This window comes from Ailuropoda melanoleuca, chromosome 5 (assembly GCF_002007445.2).
Source record: "Ailuropoda melanoleuca isolate Jingjing chromosome 5, ASM200744v2, whole genome shotgun sequence".
Classification (NCBI taxonomy): Eukaryota; Metazoa; Chordata; class Mammalia; order Carnivora; family Ursidae; genus Ailuropoda; species Ailuropoda melanoleuca.
Window position 1 is genome coordinate 105,853,823 of NC_048222.1, and position 21,237 is coordinate 105,875,059.

At 38.4% G+C, this 21,237-nt stretch overlaps 1 pseudogene; it reads right to left on the minus strand.

The window, feature by feature from the left end:
* Positions 1 to 35: 35 nt before the first annotated feature.
* On the minus strand, positions 36 to 4,335 carry LOC117802470 (annotated as a pseudogene).
* Between the last annotated feature and the right edge of the window lie 16,902 nt (positions 4,336 to 21,237).

Consider the following 21,237-nt stretch of genomic DNA (forward strand, 5'->3'; position numbering starts at 1 on the left):
GGTCTGGACTGCTGCCTCCCAGGACAGCCTATGTATCACTGCTGAAGTGAATTCTCTATTCCACTAATACACACAGAAATAATCTGGACCTGAAGTAAAGGAGTGGTGGTAGGATTGAAGTAGAGCAAGAGATATTTAGGATCCATAGGACTTTCTAACTGGTACTGGGGATAATGAATTGGGATAGTGATCTGGGCATCATCGTATAAAGGACAGTTGAAGTTATTGGAGGACATGGGATCACCCTGGAAAGAGAAAGCCTGGGACAGATTTTCACTTCTGAAGGACAGAGCTGATCTTCTTTTTCTCCTAGTAGTGCAATCAGAACCCTTTATTCAAACAAACTCTTAACTGGATGTTAGTATGTGAAGCAGATAAAAACAAAACTGCTTATGCCAAAGGCCACCCTTCTTGACCTCTCCTGATCTTTCTCTGTCACTGGCTGGGGCTCCTGAAGCACCACAGGGAAACCACTGCATAGCAGGTGGTATGGAAGGAATAGGGGTGAAGGAAAGGGGGAAAACATATTTATTGAGTATCTCTTTTGGCCTAGGCACTGTTCCAGGTACTTTCCATGTGAATTGCTTATGATTACGATGATCCTGGGGAAGGTAAGTGGAATCAGTAATTAAGCTTTTCCAAGATGTTAAAATTATCGCCAGGCAAACTCTAACAAAAGCATTAAAAAAATCCTCCATTCCACTTGGAACAGGACTGTGTGCTTTTCAAATCACAAACAAACATGGAGAGGTTAAACCTGTTATACAAAATTGGTTGCTAGAAGCTGTTTGACTCCGGAAATGTAATGTATTCACGTTTGTTTTTCAGAAAATCTCTCCTGAAAATACAGATGTTTCAGGTAACTATTGGGGATAACCCCTATGAATTATTATTAGGATAATTAGTATTATCGTACCAGATTCTTTTAGCACAACTGGCAAATTCATTCTATACTCTCTTTTATTTTTAAGGGCCATAACTGACACATCACAAATGGTTCTTAGCTGTGTGTTGTGTTTAATTTTAAAAGATTTTCTCTGCTTGATGTCTCTAGAGGTTTTTGAAAACTAACACTATAGAGAAATTTGTTTGGCAGCTTTCACAAGTAAGCTGTTATCATCCTGGTATATATTTAAAAAGTTTTTCTTAACTTTTGTCAGTGTATACTGGTAAAAATTTGTGTTATGTTCATAGTGATACTGTAATTTCTTTGGCTTTGTATTATTTTATTTCATCAGAATGTAGTAGCAAAGTTTTAAAATGAAATTTCTCAAAAGAATTAGTTTTCCATGTGTTAAATTTTAAATAATGATTTAAAGTCCTCCCTTTAAATGTATTAATTCACTTTAATTTTGTCTCTCCTTTGTGAATACTTGATCAGACTTTTATAGATTTCCTTAAGAAAACTGTGTTTGTAACTTTTAACAGAATAATATGTCTTTTAACTTCTTATGATATAAAATAAGTCATGAACCAAACTCTTTTGTATATATACTTCATGCTTAGAGACTATAAGCATGTAAGTTGATGTCCATGTACATACTTAAAGATTTAGGTCTTAAGTTTCTAAATCAATATTTTAAAACAGGGCTTTCAGAATTTCCATATCTGAGGAAATGTCCCCTCTATTATGATAGGCAACAAAAACTATTTTCAAATGAATTTTTCAGGTGGAAATTTAATTATTCACATTTTTATGGGTTGTTTTGGAAGTAGAATCTTTTCCATAGTAAGAAGTAAAAATTGTAAACCCACAATAATATTCTAAGGGCTTTAGAGCTATCTCATCAAAGCAGCCAAGGACCTAAGGTTTGGCTTTTTTTTTTTTTCTGGTAAAATAGTTAATGGACTGCCATTGCTCTTTTCATTGCTGGGATTATTGTCACCTGAATTAGGAAGGCTTTTGTGCTTTCACCCTTTAATTTAATTAGATAATGATTTTGTAGTCAGGAGTTCCCTGGAGATAACAAATTTACTGACACTGTAAATCAACCTCTGGATGCAATTTCATGCTGCTCATTTCACTGCTGGTGGACAGAGAGTCCACACGGAGTATGGGAGAAATGTTAATTCTGCCAAAGATTAAGTCCTTAGTGATCTAGGCCTATCTGGAAACAAAATGGTGGAAAGACCGGGATAGGAGGCTAAATGCATGAAGTCCTGCAGAGATGCCCTGCATTTCATATAATTAAATATGTTAAGATATTGGGTAGCTGGAATATTGCAATAAAGTGAGTCAAATGAATTTTCTGTTTTCTTAGTGCATAAGTAAGTTATGTTTACACTATACGGTAGTCTATTAAGTGTGTAATAGCATTATGTTTTACAAAAAACAATGTACATTCCTTAATTAAAAATACTTAATTGCTAAAAATGCTAACCATCATCTGAGCTTTCAGTGAGTCATAATCTCTTCACTGGTGGAGGGTCTGGCCTCAAGGTTGATGGCTGCTGATTGATTGGGGTGGTGGCTACTGAAGGTCAAGGTGGCTGTGGCAATTTCTTAAAATAAGACAACAATGAGGTCTGCCACATCAGTTGACTTCCGTTCATGAACAATATCTTTGGAACACGTGATACTATTTCATAGCATTTTACTCACAGGAGAACTTCCACAATTGGAGTTGAAGCTTTCAAACGCTACTACTGCTTTATCAGCTAAATCCGTATAATATTCTGAATCTTTAGTTGTCATTTAAACAATCCTCAAAGCATCCTCACCAGGGGTAGATTCCATCTCAACAACCACTTTCTTTGCTCAACCAAATAAGAAAATCCTCATCTGTTAAAGTTTTTTACCATGAGATTGCCGCAGTTCAGTCCCATCTTCAGGCTCCACTTCTAATTCTAGTTCTCTTGCTATTCCCACCACATCTGCAATTACTTCCTCCACTGAAGTCTTGAGCTTTTCAAAGTCATCCATGGGGGTTTGGGACCAGCTTCTACCAAACTACTGTTAATGTTGGTATTCTGACTGCTTCCCACGAATCACGAATGTTCATAATGGGATCTAGAATGGTGAATCTTTTCCAAAAGGTTTTACTTTGCCCAGATCCATGAGAAGAATCACTATCTGTGGCAGCTATAACTTTATGAAATGTATTTCTTTTCTTTTTTTTTTTTAAAGATTTTATTTATTTATTCGGCAGAGATAGAGACAGCTAGCCAGAGAGGGAACACAAAGCAGGGGGAGTGGGAGAGGAAGAAGCAGGCTCATAGCGGAGGAGCCTGATGCGAGGCTCAATCCCATAACACTGGGATCACACCCTGAGCCGAAGGCAGATGCTTAACCGCTGTGCCACCCAGGCACCCCATGAAATGTATTTCTTAATTAATAAGATTTGAAAGTCAGAATTACTCTTTGATCCATGGGCTGCTGAATGGATGTTATATTAGTAGACCTGGAAACAACATCATCTCATTGTCCATCTCCATTAGAGCTCTTGGTGCATTGTCAACAAGCAGTCATATTTTGAAAGGAATCTTTATTTCTGAGCAGCAGGTCTCAACAGTGGGCTTAAAATATTCAGTAAACCATGTTGTATATGAATGTGCTGTCATCCAAGATTCATTGCTTCATTTACAGAGCACAGGCAGACTAGATTTTGCATAATTCTTTGCATAAGTTTCAAGAGCCCTAACAATGGTAAATGAGCATTGGCTTCAACTTAAAATCACCAGCTTCACTAGCTCCTTACAAGAAACTCAGCCTGACCTTTGAAATGTTGAAGCCAGGCATTGATTTCTCTTCTCTAGCTACGAAAGTACTAGGTGGCATCTTCTTTCTGGTAGAAGGCTGTTTCATCGACATTGAAAATCTGTCGTTCATTGTAGCTACCGTCCTCATTATCTTAGCTGGATCTTCTGGAGAACTTGCTGCAGCTTCTACATCAGCACTTGTTGCTTCATCTTCTTTTATGTGACGGAGATACCTTCTTTCCTTAAACCCCATGAGTAAACCTCTGATAGCTTCCTCACCTCTCTTAGCCCTCAAAGAATTGAAGAGAGTTGGGGCCTTAGTCTGGATTAGGCTTTGGCTTAAGAGAATGTTGTGGCTGGTTTGATCTTCTATGCAGACCACTCAAACTTTCTCCCTATCAGCAATAAGTCTGTTTTTCTTTTTTGTCATTTGTGTGTTCATTGGAGTAGCACTTTCAATCTCCTTCAAGAACTTTTCCTTTGCACTCACAACTTGGCTAACTGGTGGAAGAGGCCTAGCTTTTCACCTGTGTTGGCTTTTGACATGCCTTCCTCACTATGCTTAATCATTTCTAGCTTTTGATTGACAATGAGAGATGTGTGACTCCTTCTTTCACTTGAATGCTTAGATGCCATTGCAGAGTTATTAATTGGCCTAATTTCAGTATTGCTGTGTCTCAGGGAATAGGGAGGCTTGAGGAGAGGGAAAGAGATAAGGAGGAATGGTTGGTTGCTAGAGCAGTCAGAACACAAACAACATTTATCAATTAAGTTCACCATCTTACATGGGTGTGATTTATGGTGCCCCAAAACAACTACAATAGTAACATCAGAGATCACTGCTCACAGATCACTGTAACGAATATAAGAACAAGGGAAAAGTTTGAAATGTTATGAGAATTACCAAAATGTGAGACAGAGACACAAAGTGGGTGAATGCTGTTGGAAGAATGGTGCCGATAGACTTGCTCAATGCAAAGTTACCAAAAACTTCAATTTGTAAAAAATGTAGTATCTGTGAATCTCAATAAAACAAAGTATTTCTTTTTCTTTTTTAATATTTTATTTATTTATTTGTCAGAGAGAGAGAGCGAGAGAGAAAGAACAAGCAGGGGGAGCGGCAGGCAGAGGGAGAAGCAGACTCCCCGCTGATCAAGGAGCCTGAGGTGGTACTTGATCCCAGGGTCCTGGGATCATGACCTGAGCTGAAGGCAGACGTTTAACCAACTGAGCCACCCAGGTGTCCCTAAAACAAGGTATTTCTATAAATTGTTTAACTGGCAGAAAGTCTAGTGTGCCAAAGTGAGGAGTGATGAGTTTAGAAAGCTAGGCAGGGGACAAATCATAAAGGGCCTTTCAGGCCACATTAGTAATTTGGATTTTTTTCTGACTTTGATGGGAAGCAGTCTTTGCAAAGCTCATGTTGGTTATTACCTAGAAGCTTTAACCAAAGGGGGCTTATCTATTAAGAATGTATTCAGCTCTTAACCATAGGAAACAAACAGGGTTGCTGGAGGGGAGGTGGGTGAGGGGATGGGGTAACTGGGGGATGGACATTAAGGAGAGTACGTGATGTAATGAGCACTCACTGTTATATACGACTGATGAATCACTGAATTCTACCTCTGAAACTAATAATACACTATATGCTAATTAATTGAATTTAAATAAAACAAGTGTTTAAAAAAGAAGATAATTTATAGCTTTAGATGCTTAACTTAGAAAAGAGGATGGGTAAAGGAAGTCAACTGTATGGTGACAATGGTAACTAGACTTACTGTGGTGATCACTTTGTATTGTATGCAAATGTAGAATTATTATGTTGTATACCTGAAAGTAATATAATGTTATATACAAACTTTTCCTCACTATAAATCAATCAATCAATCATAGAATAAAATAAAATAAAATCTTTTTTGATCCTAGGAGTTTTGGAATAATATCAAAGTGTCTCTGCATGACATATTTTTTTTAAAGATTTTATTTATTTATTTGACAGAGATAGAGACAGCCAGCGAGAGAGGGAACACAAGCAGGGGGAGTGGGAGAGGAAGAAGCAGGCTCACAGAGGAGGAGCCCGACGTGGGGCTCGATCCCACAACACCGGGATCACGCCCTGAGCCGAAGGCAGACGCCCAACCGCTGTGCCACACAGGCACCCCTGCATGACATATTTTTAAAAAATAAATAAGATATTTTGTCATCATAAAAAAAAAAGAATGCATTCAGATGAAAACAACAGAGAACCCTACAAACAGTGCCTAAAATAAGCCAGGGTTTTATCTGTCTCACGCAATAAGAACACTGTACATTGTCAGTCCAAATCTGGTTCAGTGATATCAGCAAGGATCTAGGCTTCTTCCACTTTCCTGTGCCCCATCCTTGGCATGTAGCTTTTAGATCTTGGTTGCAATATGGGTGTTTCACATTTGGATATCATGACCACAGTCTTGGTAGGAAAAGGAAGCAAAGGGCTGAAAGCGTGTGGTTATTAGTCCGCCCTTTCTGAAAGCTCCTTTGGAAATTCTACTCAAGATTATTCTGACTACTTCTTTTTGACCAGAACTGGGTCAAATGGCTACCTTTTAGTATGAGAACAGCTCAGGAGGTGAGTACTAAGCTGCTTACTCTGTATTTCCAAACAAAATCAAGGCTCCATTAGTAAGAAAGAAGAGGGAAATGGATACTGCATAGACAACTAGCAGTGTATACTACCATAGGGGTCATATTTGCAGGTATTTCGGGAATCATGGAGAGACGATGGAACTTAGACTAGGGTAGTAGAGACAGTGGTAGTAAGAAGTCGCCAGATTTGTGATATTAAAAGGAAAGAGCCAACAAGACCTTGATAATAGATTTATTGTGAGACGACAGAGGTGACAAATAGAGATGGTTTCCACATTTTTGTACTGCTTAACAGGTGAAAAATGGTATTATTTACTATGATAGTGAAGACTTGGGGAGGAACAGATTTGGGAGGAAAAGAGATCTAAAATTCTAAGGCACGAATGTCACCATTGCTGATGTCAGAGGCAGAAGTACTTTACTGAGTAGTCAGCAGATCTACTGTGGCAGATATTTAGAGATTAGGCTGGTGATGGACATAACCTGAACTTTTCAAGCTCCTTAATACATCGCCTCATACAAAGCAGCAGCCAGCTGTAGCAAAGAGGTCAGTCTGGGGACTTGAATCAAATGAATTCTCTGATGTCATTATGGTTTTGGTGTAATTGGCCTATTGAAGAAATACCTTCTTGGATTCGGGAGTTGGGTGATTTTTATCTTAATTAGGTAGGCAACTGTGCTTCTAAAGAAACACAGAACAAAAAAGGAATATGGTGGGGGAATATGCGTGGGTGTGATAGCTAAGGGAATGGGTATTTTCACCTAAGAAGCACTTAAGAGTGGATAATTAAAACGTGAAATAGTGGAATGAAACTCTGAAATTAATCCTGTTGGATGCTGCTTCCATCATATTGTTATGGTACCATAGTGCTGTTAGGATTACTAACATATAATGGCTTATTAACATATAATGACTCTTTAATCCTGAGTCAAGCCAGAGCTTCTTGGCCTACTTTTCTAAATCCTCCAGGATATGGCCCCATCTAACCATATTTCTCACTTAGTGCTACTAGTGCATGGAAGGTGGTTCTCCTGTTTCCCTTTTGTTCAGCCCCTGTAGATGTATCTGCCAGTGGGATGAAGGCTATTCACATATTATACAGACCTGATGTGGCCTATAGTTCTGCCAGCAGTTTTAGCACTATCATCAGATGGGGTTTGGGATTAAGTCTTATTGTGTATAGCAACTCACCATGATGTACATTTTAAATACCTTACAATTTTATTTGTCAATTATACCTCAATAAAAAGCTAAAATTAAAAAAAGAATTAAGTCCTATTGCCTACCAGATGCCAAGACCTGGGGCACCTAGACAAGCCCTCCAAACTTCCTTAATTATCCCTTGCATCACAGCATTGCACCTTGGACTGGGTTTCTACCTCCACCCCATGTCGTACACCAGCCAATTATTTTGCATGATATCACTGTTTCCTTTGAGGATTGAGGATGCTGCTCTGATCTCCAATCCACATAGTTCTTCCTACTCTCGTTACCTTGGAGGGTGGTATTAGTCTTAGGTACAGGCTTTTTTCCCCACTTTGATAAATGGATAGGTCTCCAAGAACCACATACAATTCCCATTGACTCTTACGGAACTACCGGAGACTGTTGCCACCATGTCTTGTCCTGTGGATTAATTTTAGTTCTGAGGTCTGCCTGAACAATATGTAAGTTTGTTTTGTTCTTGCATTCTGTGCTGCAAACTCATTTTTAGGTTTTTAGTATCTCTTTTCTTCCACCTCCTGTTCCAACCTGGCTGATCTCACCTGATATGACCATTCTCTCCTCTGTGATTTTTCCTTTTCTTGCTATTCACCTAATTTGGATGGGCTTCTTTTTTTCTCTATATTATAGATCCTACATACCTCACAAGATTCAGCTCAAGTTCTAGTTTTTAAATCTAGTGCCAGTGTATTGCCTCTTCTATCTGACCTCTTCTAATAGTTGAGCACTTTAATTATGGACCCATTTTTAAAATGTTTCATGAGTATGTATGTATCTCTATTACTTAATAATGAGCCCTTGTGACCATAAAATAAAATGCATGTTTAAATGGTTTGACTTAAGGTAAAACTTCCCAAGTGGAATTTTGGATTTTCTCTATCCAGACTGCATCTTACCCTCTAGCTATACTTTCCCTCTCTACCAGTTTATACCTCTGTTTAAAAAGGTGCTATTGTAATCTTCGTGCTCTTTAGTTAGGTAATGGTTTCTTAGATATGACACCGAAACACAAGGAACAAAAGAAAAAATAAGTCAACTGGACATCAGCAAAATTAAAAACCTGCAAGCTTCAAAGGACACCATCAAAAAGTGAGGCAATCCACAGAATGGGAGAATTTTTTTGCAAATCATATCTGATAAGGACTTGTATCTAAAACACATAAAAGATGCTTACAATTCAATAATAAAAAGACAATTAACACAACTGAAAAGATTTGACTAAACATTTCTCCAAAGATGATATACAAATGGCATATGAAGAGATGCTCAATATCATTGTCATCAGGGAAGTGCAAATCAAAACCACAATGAGATACGACTTCACACCTGCTTACCCGCTGAAATGACTACATGTAATAAAAAGAGATAATAACAAGTGTTGGCAAAAATGTGGAGAAACTGGAACCCTCACACACTGTTGGTGGGAATGTAACATGGTGCAGCTCCTTTGAAAACAGTTTGGCAGTTTCTCAAATGTTTAAACATAGAGTTACCATATGATCCAGAAATTCCCCTCCTAGCTATGTATTCATGAGAAATATTTTCATAGAAACAATTGTTCTTAGCAGCATTAATCATAATAGCCAAAAGTAGAAAGAGCCCCACTGTCCATCAACTGATGAATGGACAAATAAAATGTGATATATCTATATAGTAGATTATTGTAGATTATTTGACAATAAGAAGAATTGAAATACTGATACATGCTAAACCATAGATTAACATTGAAAACATTATGCTAAGTGAAAGAAGCCATTCACAAAGGACCAAATATTGTATGTTTCATTTATATGAAATGTTTAGAATAGGCAAATCTATAGCGGCAGGAAGTAGTGGTTGCCTAGCACTAGGGGAGACAGTGGGTGACTGGAAGGGTGATGGCTCAGGAGTATGGGCTTTCTTTGTGGGGTAATAAAAACATTCTAAAATTGACTGTGGTGATGGCTGCACAACTGTTAATGAATCAAAAGCCACTGAAATGTACACTTTAAAATGGTGAATTGTATGGCATGTGAATTATATTTCAATAATGCTGTTTTAAAAGAACAAAAACAAAACCTCCACTCTACTGTTAAAGGGATTCAGTTGTTCCCCACCAAGAAAGAAAAGATGCCATTAAATATTCTCTGTGGTGGATGCCGAGATGCACTACTCAGAACCATACCTGAAAGACTGAAGGATTTATTCTCCTAGGTGCTCAGGGTGTTGACTGCTGATGGCTCACAGCAAAAGTCTCTCTCTGGGATGCCTTCAGTTGATGACACTGCTCCTTTAAGGTTACATCTCATCCCAACCACAGTCCACATCCCATGATGGAGCAATGTGGGGGTCCAAAGGTCGGATCCCCCTTCCTCCACTGAGGACACCTCTGAAGGGTCATCTCAGCTCCAGAGCCACTCGTGGGATCAACTGGAAGTGTATCACAGCTCAGATTCCCTGATTCTTTTACAGGTACCATTCTAAGTAACACTCCCCAGTACACCTTTTCCATACATCTCCATCTCAGAGTCTGTTTCCCTAGGAGCTCAACTTAAAAACACCCAATATCGAATGACTATGACTTATTCTTAACTTCTTTAATATAGGCAGTCCTCATCAGTTACATAGTAGGGACTCAAAATGTTTGACGAATTGAATTCTTTTCCAGAGACTGACTTGTTTGCTATCTACGTAGACAATGAATTTATAGACAATGGCTGTCTATCTTCTACTTGATCCCTGAAAAGTAGTTATTTCCGAAGGTTGAGTTGTCTGACCTCTGGTTTTGTTCTGTACTTCTGGCAAACTCAGCCCTTTCCACAATTTCAGTTACCAAATAAATCTTTCTGCTGGTGAATGTCATATCTTTGCCAGGCTGCTAGACATCTCCACTTGCCTGTCCTGTGCCTTCCTAATTAAGACTGAATGCTAGTCTGTGCTGTGCCCACAGGTTGGAAGAATTAAGAGTGGTAGTGAGGGGTGGAGGTGAAACATTCTGACTGATCCCCTTAGGACTCTAAGAACAGAGAAGAATGTAAGTAAAATGTGAAATGTTATCTGGAAGCTTGTGAGGTTGAAAAAGAGTGGGAATGAAAGCATGCTGAATGAATTACGGAAGAGCTAGCGAGGACTTGCAATTAGGACTGAGATGAAGGCACACTGTAATCAGAGCAGTTAGAAATTGTGGCTTGCAGCTTGAGCACTTCCTTAGAAGCAGCCAGGGGTATTTATCTCTGAAAGTGTCAGCTGTGGTAGATGTCACCACAACATCTAACTCAACAAACTAAAACTCATTTTCTTATTTTAATTTGATATCCCCAAATATCCATTTATCAATTACTGACCCCATTCTTTTTCTGGTCACTTATCCTTGAAAAATTCAAGAAATCTTTGACTCTTTCAGAGACATGCTCTTCCTATCCAGAAAAATCTCACTATTTTTGTGAATCCCATTCTTTCTCCAATTCAGTAGAACTGAAGTATAGTGACTGCTGCTTTATTGTGTATAACTGATTTCCAGGACTCATTAAAAATTATTTATTTATTTATAAATTACGTTTTTAAAAAAGATTATTTATTTATTTACTTGAGAGAGAGAGAGAGAGAGAGCAAGCACATGAGCAGGGGGAGGGTCTCTGGGATCATGACCTAAGCCAAAGGCAGAGGACTGACTGACTGAACCACTCAGGTGCCCCAAATAAAATATTTTTAAACTGTTTCAGAGGAGGGTAAGATACAAAACTCATACACATTACCTTATAAAATTAGCTTTAAATTTTTAACACAACAAAAATAATTTCTCAGAAGCCTAACCCTAACCCTATCTTACAGATATGCACATCTGTGTTTGCAAAGATATAAACAAGGGTATTTACTGCAAAATTGTTTACAGTTTTAAGAAAAAGGTTTGGAGGGGCACCTAGGTGGCATGTTGGTTAAGCATCCTACTCTTGATTTTGGCTCAGGTCATGATCTCAGCGTCCTGAGATTGAGCCCACGTCAGGGTCGGCACTCCGTGGGGAATTTGCTGGAGATTCTCCCTTTCCCTGTCCCTCTACTCCTCTCAGGCACATGCATGTGCTCTCTCTCTCTCACTCTCTTTCTAAAAATAAATAAATAAATCTTAAAAAAAAGGAAAACGTTTGGAAACATTCTAAATGTCCACCCAGCCAGACATACATGCATATACAAGTTCATATACAAATGGTAATATCTATAATAGAATTCTGCAAATTACTGTTTTTCTGAAAAAGTTATCTTGGAAATTGCTTCCATTTAGTATATACAGATTTGCTATATTCATTTTATTCATTTATTCATTTTAACAACTACATAAACCATCCTTCATATTTCAGATACCTTACTTTGTATTTCTCAAACTGTTCCATGCTATGTCCAAACCCTCTCCCTCATTAAAAAAAAAAGAAAGAAAAAAAATCTCTCATTCACCCTTCATTGCTGTTCATTGGAGGCCCTATCTCTCCCTTCTCATACATGCATAAACTACTCAAGAAAGTTCACATACTTCCTCAACCAGAACCCATTCTTCAACCCTCTCATCTGTTTTTGTTCTCATCCTTTCAACAAAACAGCCCTCAATAAAATCATCAATATCATTCATATGACTGGATACACATGAAGTTTTTTCTCCAACCAGTAATCTTCTTTGTTTGTCTTGTTCACCACACAACATGCTCTCCCTGAGTTCTGTGATGGAGGGCATTCCTGGTTTTTATTCTATTTTGATAGCCTTTTATTTTCTGTCTTTTGCTTGGCCATTAGGTCTTAGACTTCCTCAAGTCTCAGTTTTTAGCCATGTCCTGTCCTCACTCTACTCTCTGAAAATACACTAGAGTGTCAGTTATCCCCCATAGCCTGACGAGCCTCCTACATGCCTGGCCCATCCAGCTGCCTACTTGACCAAGCACCTCTTGGACCACCATCTTTTGGAAGTTTTACAAGCACTTCAAGGGCGCCTGGGTAGCACAGTCCTTAAGCATCTGCCTTGGGCGTGATCCCGGCATTCCAGGATAGAGTCCCACATCGGGCTCCTCTGCTGGGAGCCTGCTTCTTCCTCTCCCACTCCCCTGCTGTGTTCCCTCTCTCGCTGGCTGTCTCTCTGTCACATAAATAAATTAAAAAAAATCTTTAAAAAAAATCTTTAAAAGCACTTGAAATTCAGCATGTCCAAAATTACCTCATAATCTTTCCCAAAAATCTAGGCTTCATTTCCAGGGTTCCCTATGTCACTAAATGCTACCATATTTTATCCATGGCAAAAGCCAGGTATATCAGAATCATCTTTGATTCTTTCCTCTCCCTCCCTGAATCCATCACAAAATCAGGTCTACTTAACCTCTTAAATGTCTTTCAAATATGTCCACTCCTTCCTATCTCCACCGCAGCCAAAGAATGCCATAACACTCTTGTCTCTCCTATGGATGATTACAGGAGCCTGCTAAGTGGTCTATCTCCATCCACTCTCACCAGCCTCCCCAATCCAGTCTCACGTAGCAGCTAGTGATCTCTTCAGTATAAACACCAGGCATGCCACATCGCAATGGAAGAACATTAGTGGTGCTCCTAGAATAAAGACAAATGCCTTATGTGGCTTATGTGCCCCTATACCCCTATTGTCTAGCAACAGCTCATACACATTTTATACCCTGGTCATGCTTTCCTCCTTTACTTCCTTCATTGTGCCATGTTCCCCCCCACCAAAAGTCTTTTCACAATTGTCCCTCTGATAAGATATCCTCCCCTCTCTTCCTTGTCTAATTAATGCTTATTTATCATATGTCATACAGATCTTCATATCCCCAAGAACCTCTTTCTGCCATCCGTGACTGGATCAAAATCTCTCTATTAAGACATATCTCTGCTACCTAGTACTTGTCACAGTTGCAATTTTACATTGATTTATATAATTATTTTATTAACATCTATCTCTTCTTTAGACTACAAACTGAGAGTGATACATGTTATTTTTCATTGCAAAGAATGTTTCCCAGTGGAGTAGTTCCCAGTATATGGCAAATACTCAATAAATAACTATTTAATCCAGGCCCCTGGGTGGCTCAGTCAGTTACGCTTCTGCTTTCTGCTCAGGTCATGATCCCAGAGTCCCAGGATTGAGCCCTGCAGAGGACTCCCTGTGGGGAGTCTGCTTCTCCCTCTGCCTCTCACCCTGCTCATGCTCTCTCTTTCTCAAATAAATAAATAAATAATCTTTTAAAAAATATTTTTTCTTCTGCTAAGTGCATGGTTTTTACTTTACTATTATGCTTCAACAGTTGACCTACTATAATATATTACAGCATAAAGAGTGAGGTAAAGATACAGTATTCTTTTTCAGATGACTATCCAGTTTTTTCAACACCATTTATTAAATAATCCCTCTTTTCCTACTAATTTAAAATGCCACTTTATTGAATAATAAACAACTGATATATCTGGGTCTATTTCTGGACTGTCTATACGTTCCATTATCAAACCATTCTATTCAATTTGCTTTATGTTTTCATACCTTGTGCTTTAAGTTCTATGATTTTTTTCTTTCCCATTTCTTTTCTGAGTTATTTTAGATTAAGAAAAAAATCTCCTTTTGTCTTATTTCTCCCTTGAATCCTTCTATATGCTTTGAACTCTTATTTCATAGAGGCCATTTCTAATATTTATATTTGCTAAATAATGGTTTGGCAGGATGTTCACCTGTTTCATGGAAAATTTTTCTAGTGTGCATTCTTAGTCTACATTCTATTTATACATGTTTCCTCCTTTTTCTTTCAATATTTTCATAGAGATTTTATGTGTCCTTTCTCAGCATCCTTTTGTATATTGATCCAGTTTTACTGTGACACTTATTCATATATGCTGTGGTATTTCCCATCTATTTCTGTTTCTCATTCTTTGTTGTTTGCAAGTGGTTTCAGAGGAAAACAGTCTCAATGATGTTTTTGTTCTGCTATCTTAAAGCTGGGAGTTCTCTGACTTTTGTCTTTTGAGGCTACTTTTGATTCCTCTTAAGCTTTATAGATTCAGAGTTACCTGGAAAGGTTTTCAGGAATTTATGCTGATTAACAGGACCCTGTCACTGCAAGTATTAGAGTAGCTGTAAGATTATGGAGTAAGTCAGAGGAAAAAAATAATACGCAAGGATTTGTAAGTGGAAAAAATAAATCTTAGTGAAATAGTAAAATGAAAGTAAATAGTTAATTTTTCCCCCTGAGGAATTGGTTCTATGATGCAATGGTAAAAATTTTAAGTATAAAGTAGATTCACTGTTTATATTTTAAGAGTTTTAAATGGTTCATGAAAATCTACTTTTTTTTAGAGGGGGAGAGGGAAAGAGAGAATCTCAAGCAGACTCTGTGACGAGTGAGAATCCCAATGTGGGGCTTGATCTTCAAACCCCGAGATCACGACCTGAGCTGAAATCAAGAGTTGGATGCTTAACTGACTGAGTCACCCAGGTGCCCCGAAAATCTACTTGTTACTGAAATGCTAAATTATTTTTAAAAATGCAAAGATTTAGGGGCGCCTGAGTGGCGCAGTCGTTAAGTGTCTGCCTTCAGCTCAGGGCGTGATCCTGGCGTTCTGGGATTGAGCCCCACATCAGGCTTCTCTGCTAGGAGCCTGCTTCTTCCTCTCCCACTCCCCCTGCTTGTGTTCACTCTCTTGCTAGCTGTCTCTGTCAAATAAATAAAATCTTAAAAAAATGCAAAGATTTAGTTTATAGACAGTTTGTAGGTATTATTGCTTACTGTTCAAGTCAATGTATTAAAAGTGGTACAAAAATAAAGATGACAATATTCAGACCAAGAAAACATATACATGTGCCTCAACACACGAGTAAATACAAGAATCTTTTACTCTGTTGCAAAATGCATTAAGAACCTGTTTTCCACACAGCATGTTTTACAGAACCAAAAGTTTTCACTTTGGATTTTCTTTTCACCTTGTGTAGTAAAACAGTGAATTTACTACATCCAAAAGCAGGTGTAAGAAGTGTTTTTTTTTTTCCTGGCTGTTAAAAATGTGTGGCTTGTTCATTTTTCTTTAATTTTTGTTTTATAATCACTGTAGAGAGTGTAATTTTTTTGATGTTAACTTATGGTAATAGGCAAATTGTACAGTTTAACAGAAATTTTCCATTTTTCCACCTCTTCATGATCATTTTAATTCATTTTCTTTAAAAAGGGTTCTGCAAGTTCATCAAGTTCATATAAAAGAAGTAGATCTAAGATGTTTATGTCCAGGACTTTTCTAGAACTTATGTGCTGTTTTCTCTAAGATGACTTGATCTCCCTTTTTGTCTTTTCTTTTTTATTGAAGTATAGTTGATGCAATATTATATTAGTTTCAGGTATACGACACAGTGATTTAACAATTCTGTACATTATGAAATGCTCAGGTGACTTGATTTTTCTTTCTCTCTCTTTTTTTTTAAGATTTATTTATTTATTTGAGAGAGAGAGAGTTAGAGAGAGTGGGGGAGGGTCAGAGGCAGAGAGAAAAAGAGAAGGGAAGCAGACTTCTCATTGAGCAGGGAGCCTGATGATGTGGGGTTTGATCTCAGGACTCTGGGATCATGACCTGAGCCTAAACCAAAAGTCGGACTCTCAAACGACTGAGCCACCCAGGTGTCCCAGTGACTTGATTTTTCTAATAACCTGAAAAAAGGCAGTCTCTTCAATAAATGGTGCTGGGAAAATTGGACAGCTATATGCAAAAGAATGAAACTTGACCACTCTCTCACACCATACACAAAGATAAACTCCAAATGGATGAAAGGCCTCAATGTGAGACAGGAATCCATCAAAATCATAGAGGAGAACATAGGCTGTAACCTCTTTGATATCGGCCACAGCAACTTCTTTCATGACACGTCTCAAAAGGCAAGAGAAACAAAAGAAAAAATGAACTCGTGGGACTTCATCAAGATAAAAAGATTCTGCACAGCAAAAGAAACAGTCATCGAAACAAAGAGGCAACCCACAGAATGGGAGAAGATACTTGCAAATGACACTACAGATAAAAGGCTGGTATCCAAGATCTATAAAGAACTTTTCAAATTCAATACATGAGAAACACATAATCAAATCAAAAAATGGGCAGAAGATAGGAACAGACACTTTTCCAATTTAGACATACAAATGGCTAACAGGCACATGAAAAAATGTTCGAAATCATTAGGCATCACAGAAATTCAAATCAAAACCACATCAAGATACCATCTTATGCGAGTTAGAATAGCAAAAATTGACAAGGCAAGAAACAACAAATGTTGGGAGGATGTGGAGAAAGGGGAACCCTCTTAGACTGTTGGTGGGAATTGCAAGTTGGTACAGCCACTTTGGAAAACAGTGTGGACGTCTCTCAAAATTTAAAAATAGAGCTACCATATGACCCAGCAATTGCACTACTGGGTATTTACCCCAAAGATACAGATGTAGTGAAGAGAAGGGCCATATGCACCCCAATGTTCATAGCAGCATTGTCCATAATAGCCAAATTGTGGAAGGAGCCGAGATGCCCTTCAACAGACGAATGGATAAGGAAGATGTGGTCCATATATACAATGGAATATGACACAGCCATCAGAAAGAGTGATTATCCAAGTTTTGCAAACATGGACGGGACTGGAGGAGATTATGCTAAATGAAATAAGTCAAGCAGAGAAAGACAATTATCATATGGTTTCATTCATATGTGGAACATAGGGAATAGCACGGAGGACATTAGGGGAAGGAAGGGAAGAATGAAGGGGGGGAACAGAAGGGGGAATGAACAACAAGAGACTATGGACTCTGGGAAACAAACTGAGGGCTTCAAAGGGGAGAGGAGTGGGGGATTGGGATAGACAGGTGATGGGTATTAAGGAGGGCACGTATTGCATGGAGCACTGGGTATTATACGGAAACAATGCATCATGGAACGCTACATCAAAAAAAAAATGATGTACTGTATGGTGACTAACATAACACAATAAAAAATTAAAAGAAAAAAAAAAAGAGTGACCAAGCACTATAAACTACTTGCCATTTCACCATAAATGACACTGTTGAATTTTTGGCTCTAGTCAAAGCACTAAAAACGAAGCAGCATTATAATTTGGTTTTCTCTGATTCAGAACTGGTGATTCACTGCTGATTACTGTTCTTACCTTGACACACATTATATTAAATGGTTCTAAGTTTTAATTACCATATTGATTCCACTGTACTAACCATCAGTGATCATACTATATGGAGCATTCAGTCTAGTGTAAAGGAGACTCAGGACATTTTATTATATTTTCTCTAATTAGCTATTTTATTATTGGAAATGGGAATGAGATAGAGTCCTAGCTAATCTAAATCTGAGATCCATCCAAAAGTGACTTAAATTGGTATTAGTAAGTTTGTCATTTTGTGGTTGGAAGTAAATTCATGTCTCATTCTATTTTCCTGTATTGAAAATATCCACATTTTTCTTCCCCTGCTGAGAAAGATTTGCAGATTTTTCTCTAAATCCCACCCAGGAGTCAGCAAAGTGACCAAGAGTGAAGGTTCCAGAGGAGAAAATAAATGTCAGGGTATAGATATAAGATAATCCATCTACAGAGACAAGACTGAATAAAAAAATGGTCAGGCTCCACTAGTAATATTATATGTCTGGGGATGGGGAGGCATGAGGAGATGGTATGAGGTAGAGTAATTTCCTTGTTTCTTCCTGCTTTCTTTCACAGCAGTCAAACCTATATCAGTATCTGAGGCTCTCCTGGCCTCTTTCAAGACCCTGCCCATTTTTCCTCACCAGTGTTTCCCCCAATAAATCTCTTGCATATCTAGATGTGTCTTGATATGTGCTTCTGAAGGTTTTGTCCACATGTGGTTTTGCCAACATGTGGGCCAGGGTATTTTCAGGGGGAGTTAATATCCCTGGACTCTGTGGTGACAGGAGCACTAACAGAAGTATAAGTGATAGAATTTGAACATAAAGAAGAAACCCCAGGAGTTATTTGGTTAGCTGTCTCTTCACATCTGGACATTCTTCCCTCTTCAAGCCTAAAATACTTGGACACAATTGCTTTTATTTTGTTGTTACTATATATTGTAATAGTTTAATTTATCCAAAACCAGGATTTAAATTGTGCTCCTTAATACCTTCGTAACAGGGCACACATCTATTTACCTTACTCCTTGAACCTTATATTTATTTACATCCATTCACATGAATGCAGGTTTTACTTTATAAGAGACATGAGGGGTTAAAATGAATGGATTGGGCCATGTGGTATGGTGTCTGCTCCTATTTTAATGTGTGGCATTGGGTTTTGAGTTCTTTGGTCAGAGAAAAGAGGTTCAGAAATTTGCAGAACAATGCAAGAGAGACTTTTTTGAGATTCAGGGCATAAACAGAGCTGTTGGGTTATGCAAGAGACAAAATGGGACAAAAAGTTGGACAGGATACCACTGTCTTGTCTTTTACAAGGATCTCAGAATAAATCTGAGGTCCCAAAGGTTAGAAGTGTTAGAAGTCTCTGTAGTCAGCACTGTTGGCTTGGACCTTGAAGTTCCAAAGACAGACAATGTGAACAGTGGAGCCTCTCTTCCTGGCTTTATGGGTAGTGGACATTGTTGTCCAGTTGGAGACAGAATGGTAATCCCAGTGACAAATGGATTTGTGGGCATATATGAGGCAATCTCTTTGTGAACTCCCGAAAAACTGAAGGACATTTTGGGAAAAACTAGTTTCCACTAGTTTATTGAGAAATAACATTACCAAAATATGGTCTTTAAGAATGTACAGAGCTTTAAGGATGCTTTCATTAATTTTGGGATCTCATCCAGGATTTTTATAATCCTTATGCAATACATATCTACAACCAGTACTCCCACTAAGAAAAATAGAACTATTGTTCTTTAGCAGAATTATCCTTAAAGCTGGGCAACCAGGCCCCTGCTCAAGGAGGCCCCATTCTGTTCCTCCTCTGTGGGCCCTCCGCATAGGGTGAGGAGCTGCAGGACCAGGACATGTGCCTAAGCAGAGCCTGCCGCTCAACACTACCCTTGAGTTATCCTGGAACTCCTTGCCCAAATGACCCCAAGCCTGCTTCCAGAGCCAGTATGGTCTTCTTTGTCCTGGGTGTCCTAAGGGCAGGCCATGCTACTGCCTGTGCACCCCTAGGCCCAAGGGGTGACCATATAAGATGGTTGTCTAAAGAGGTATGGATGAAGGTTGGCTTTGTGGGTTGGAGCATGTATATGGATATATTTGAGGCTCCATACACTGCAAGAAAAAGCTGTAAGGGGGAAGAGAAGGGCAGTGGGCCATGGAACTAGCATCTTCAAATATCCTTTTACCTCAGGCCCTGAAAACATTGGGAGAAGGCATAAAATTGGGACAATGTCAATGTCTTTGTTAGAGAACTGGCTCATGAAATATGGATGGGGATTTTTATAGATCATGTCTGGCTTGATAAATACCAATAAATTGAGATAAGAGCTGGATTTGGAGAGATTTTTGCAGGTGGGCTTCAAGCTTCTGGGAAGCAACTAGTCAAGAGGGAAGAGCCTCTTGATCAAGTCTCCCTCTTGAGCATTTACAGGCAGAACACCTCGTTTGTTTTTTTTTTTTTAAAGATTTTATTTATTTATTTGACAGAGATAGAGACAGCCAGTGAGAGAGGGAACACAAGCAGGGGGAGAGGGAGAGGGAAGAAGCAGGCTCATAGCGGAAGACTGATGTGGGGCTCGATCCCATAACACCAGGATCACGCCCTGAACCGAAGGCAGACGCTTAACCGCTGTGCCACCCAGGCACCCCTGTTTTGTTTTGTTTTTGATTTGTTTTTTTGTTGTTGTTCTTGCTCTGTACTTTTTTTTTTAATTTAAGAAAGGGAATGTGCTTGGGGAATCTTCCCAATTCATTTTGCACTTCTGATTTTATGTTAGAAATAAAATAGAATTGAGCTGAATACCCACTGCCATTCTTTTGTAGCACAGTCTCTGAGATGCCTCCAGTTCCTGACCAGTATGAGACAGACAAGCTCAAATGCAGTAGTTTTGGAGGCAAAAATAAGAGCTCAGAATGAAATCTCAAAGAGCTTAAAGATGGTTACAGCAAGGAGGATCATATTAGTAAACATTCCTTCACCCGTCTCCTATAAAATGCTTAAAAATATAGATTCTACTGATGTCAGATTTCATAACCACAAACAGTAGGACAAATTAAATTTTATCATATTTTTCTACATATAGAAAACTGATACTTACATAATTGGATTATTTACTTGTTCAAAGAGTTAGTACCAGTGAGCTAGAGTAATATGGTAAACAGAAAAATAATCATGTTCAAGCCTGAACCAAAGTGAAATTACAAATAAATTTTTTGCTATATCAACCAGCAAATGCTTCAAAAGATCATTTGGAAGAATGAGAAGAAATACAAGTCTTATAGCACAGTCATGTAAAGTCTTATTTATTAAAATATAGTTGTGATTGTTTGGATCAACTCAGAGACAAGAAACTTAGACCCACTTTGAATTACTTATGACTTAGCTTTATATTTACCACAAATGATCCAGTCATAATATGGACATGTTTAATTTAAATATACTTGGTGTCTCTGAAAAGGAGTAATGCATTTTTTGAGTATGTGAATGATCACAGCATGAAGAACTACTACATGTTATCCTCTGAGGTACAGTTTAAAAGATCTTTCCT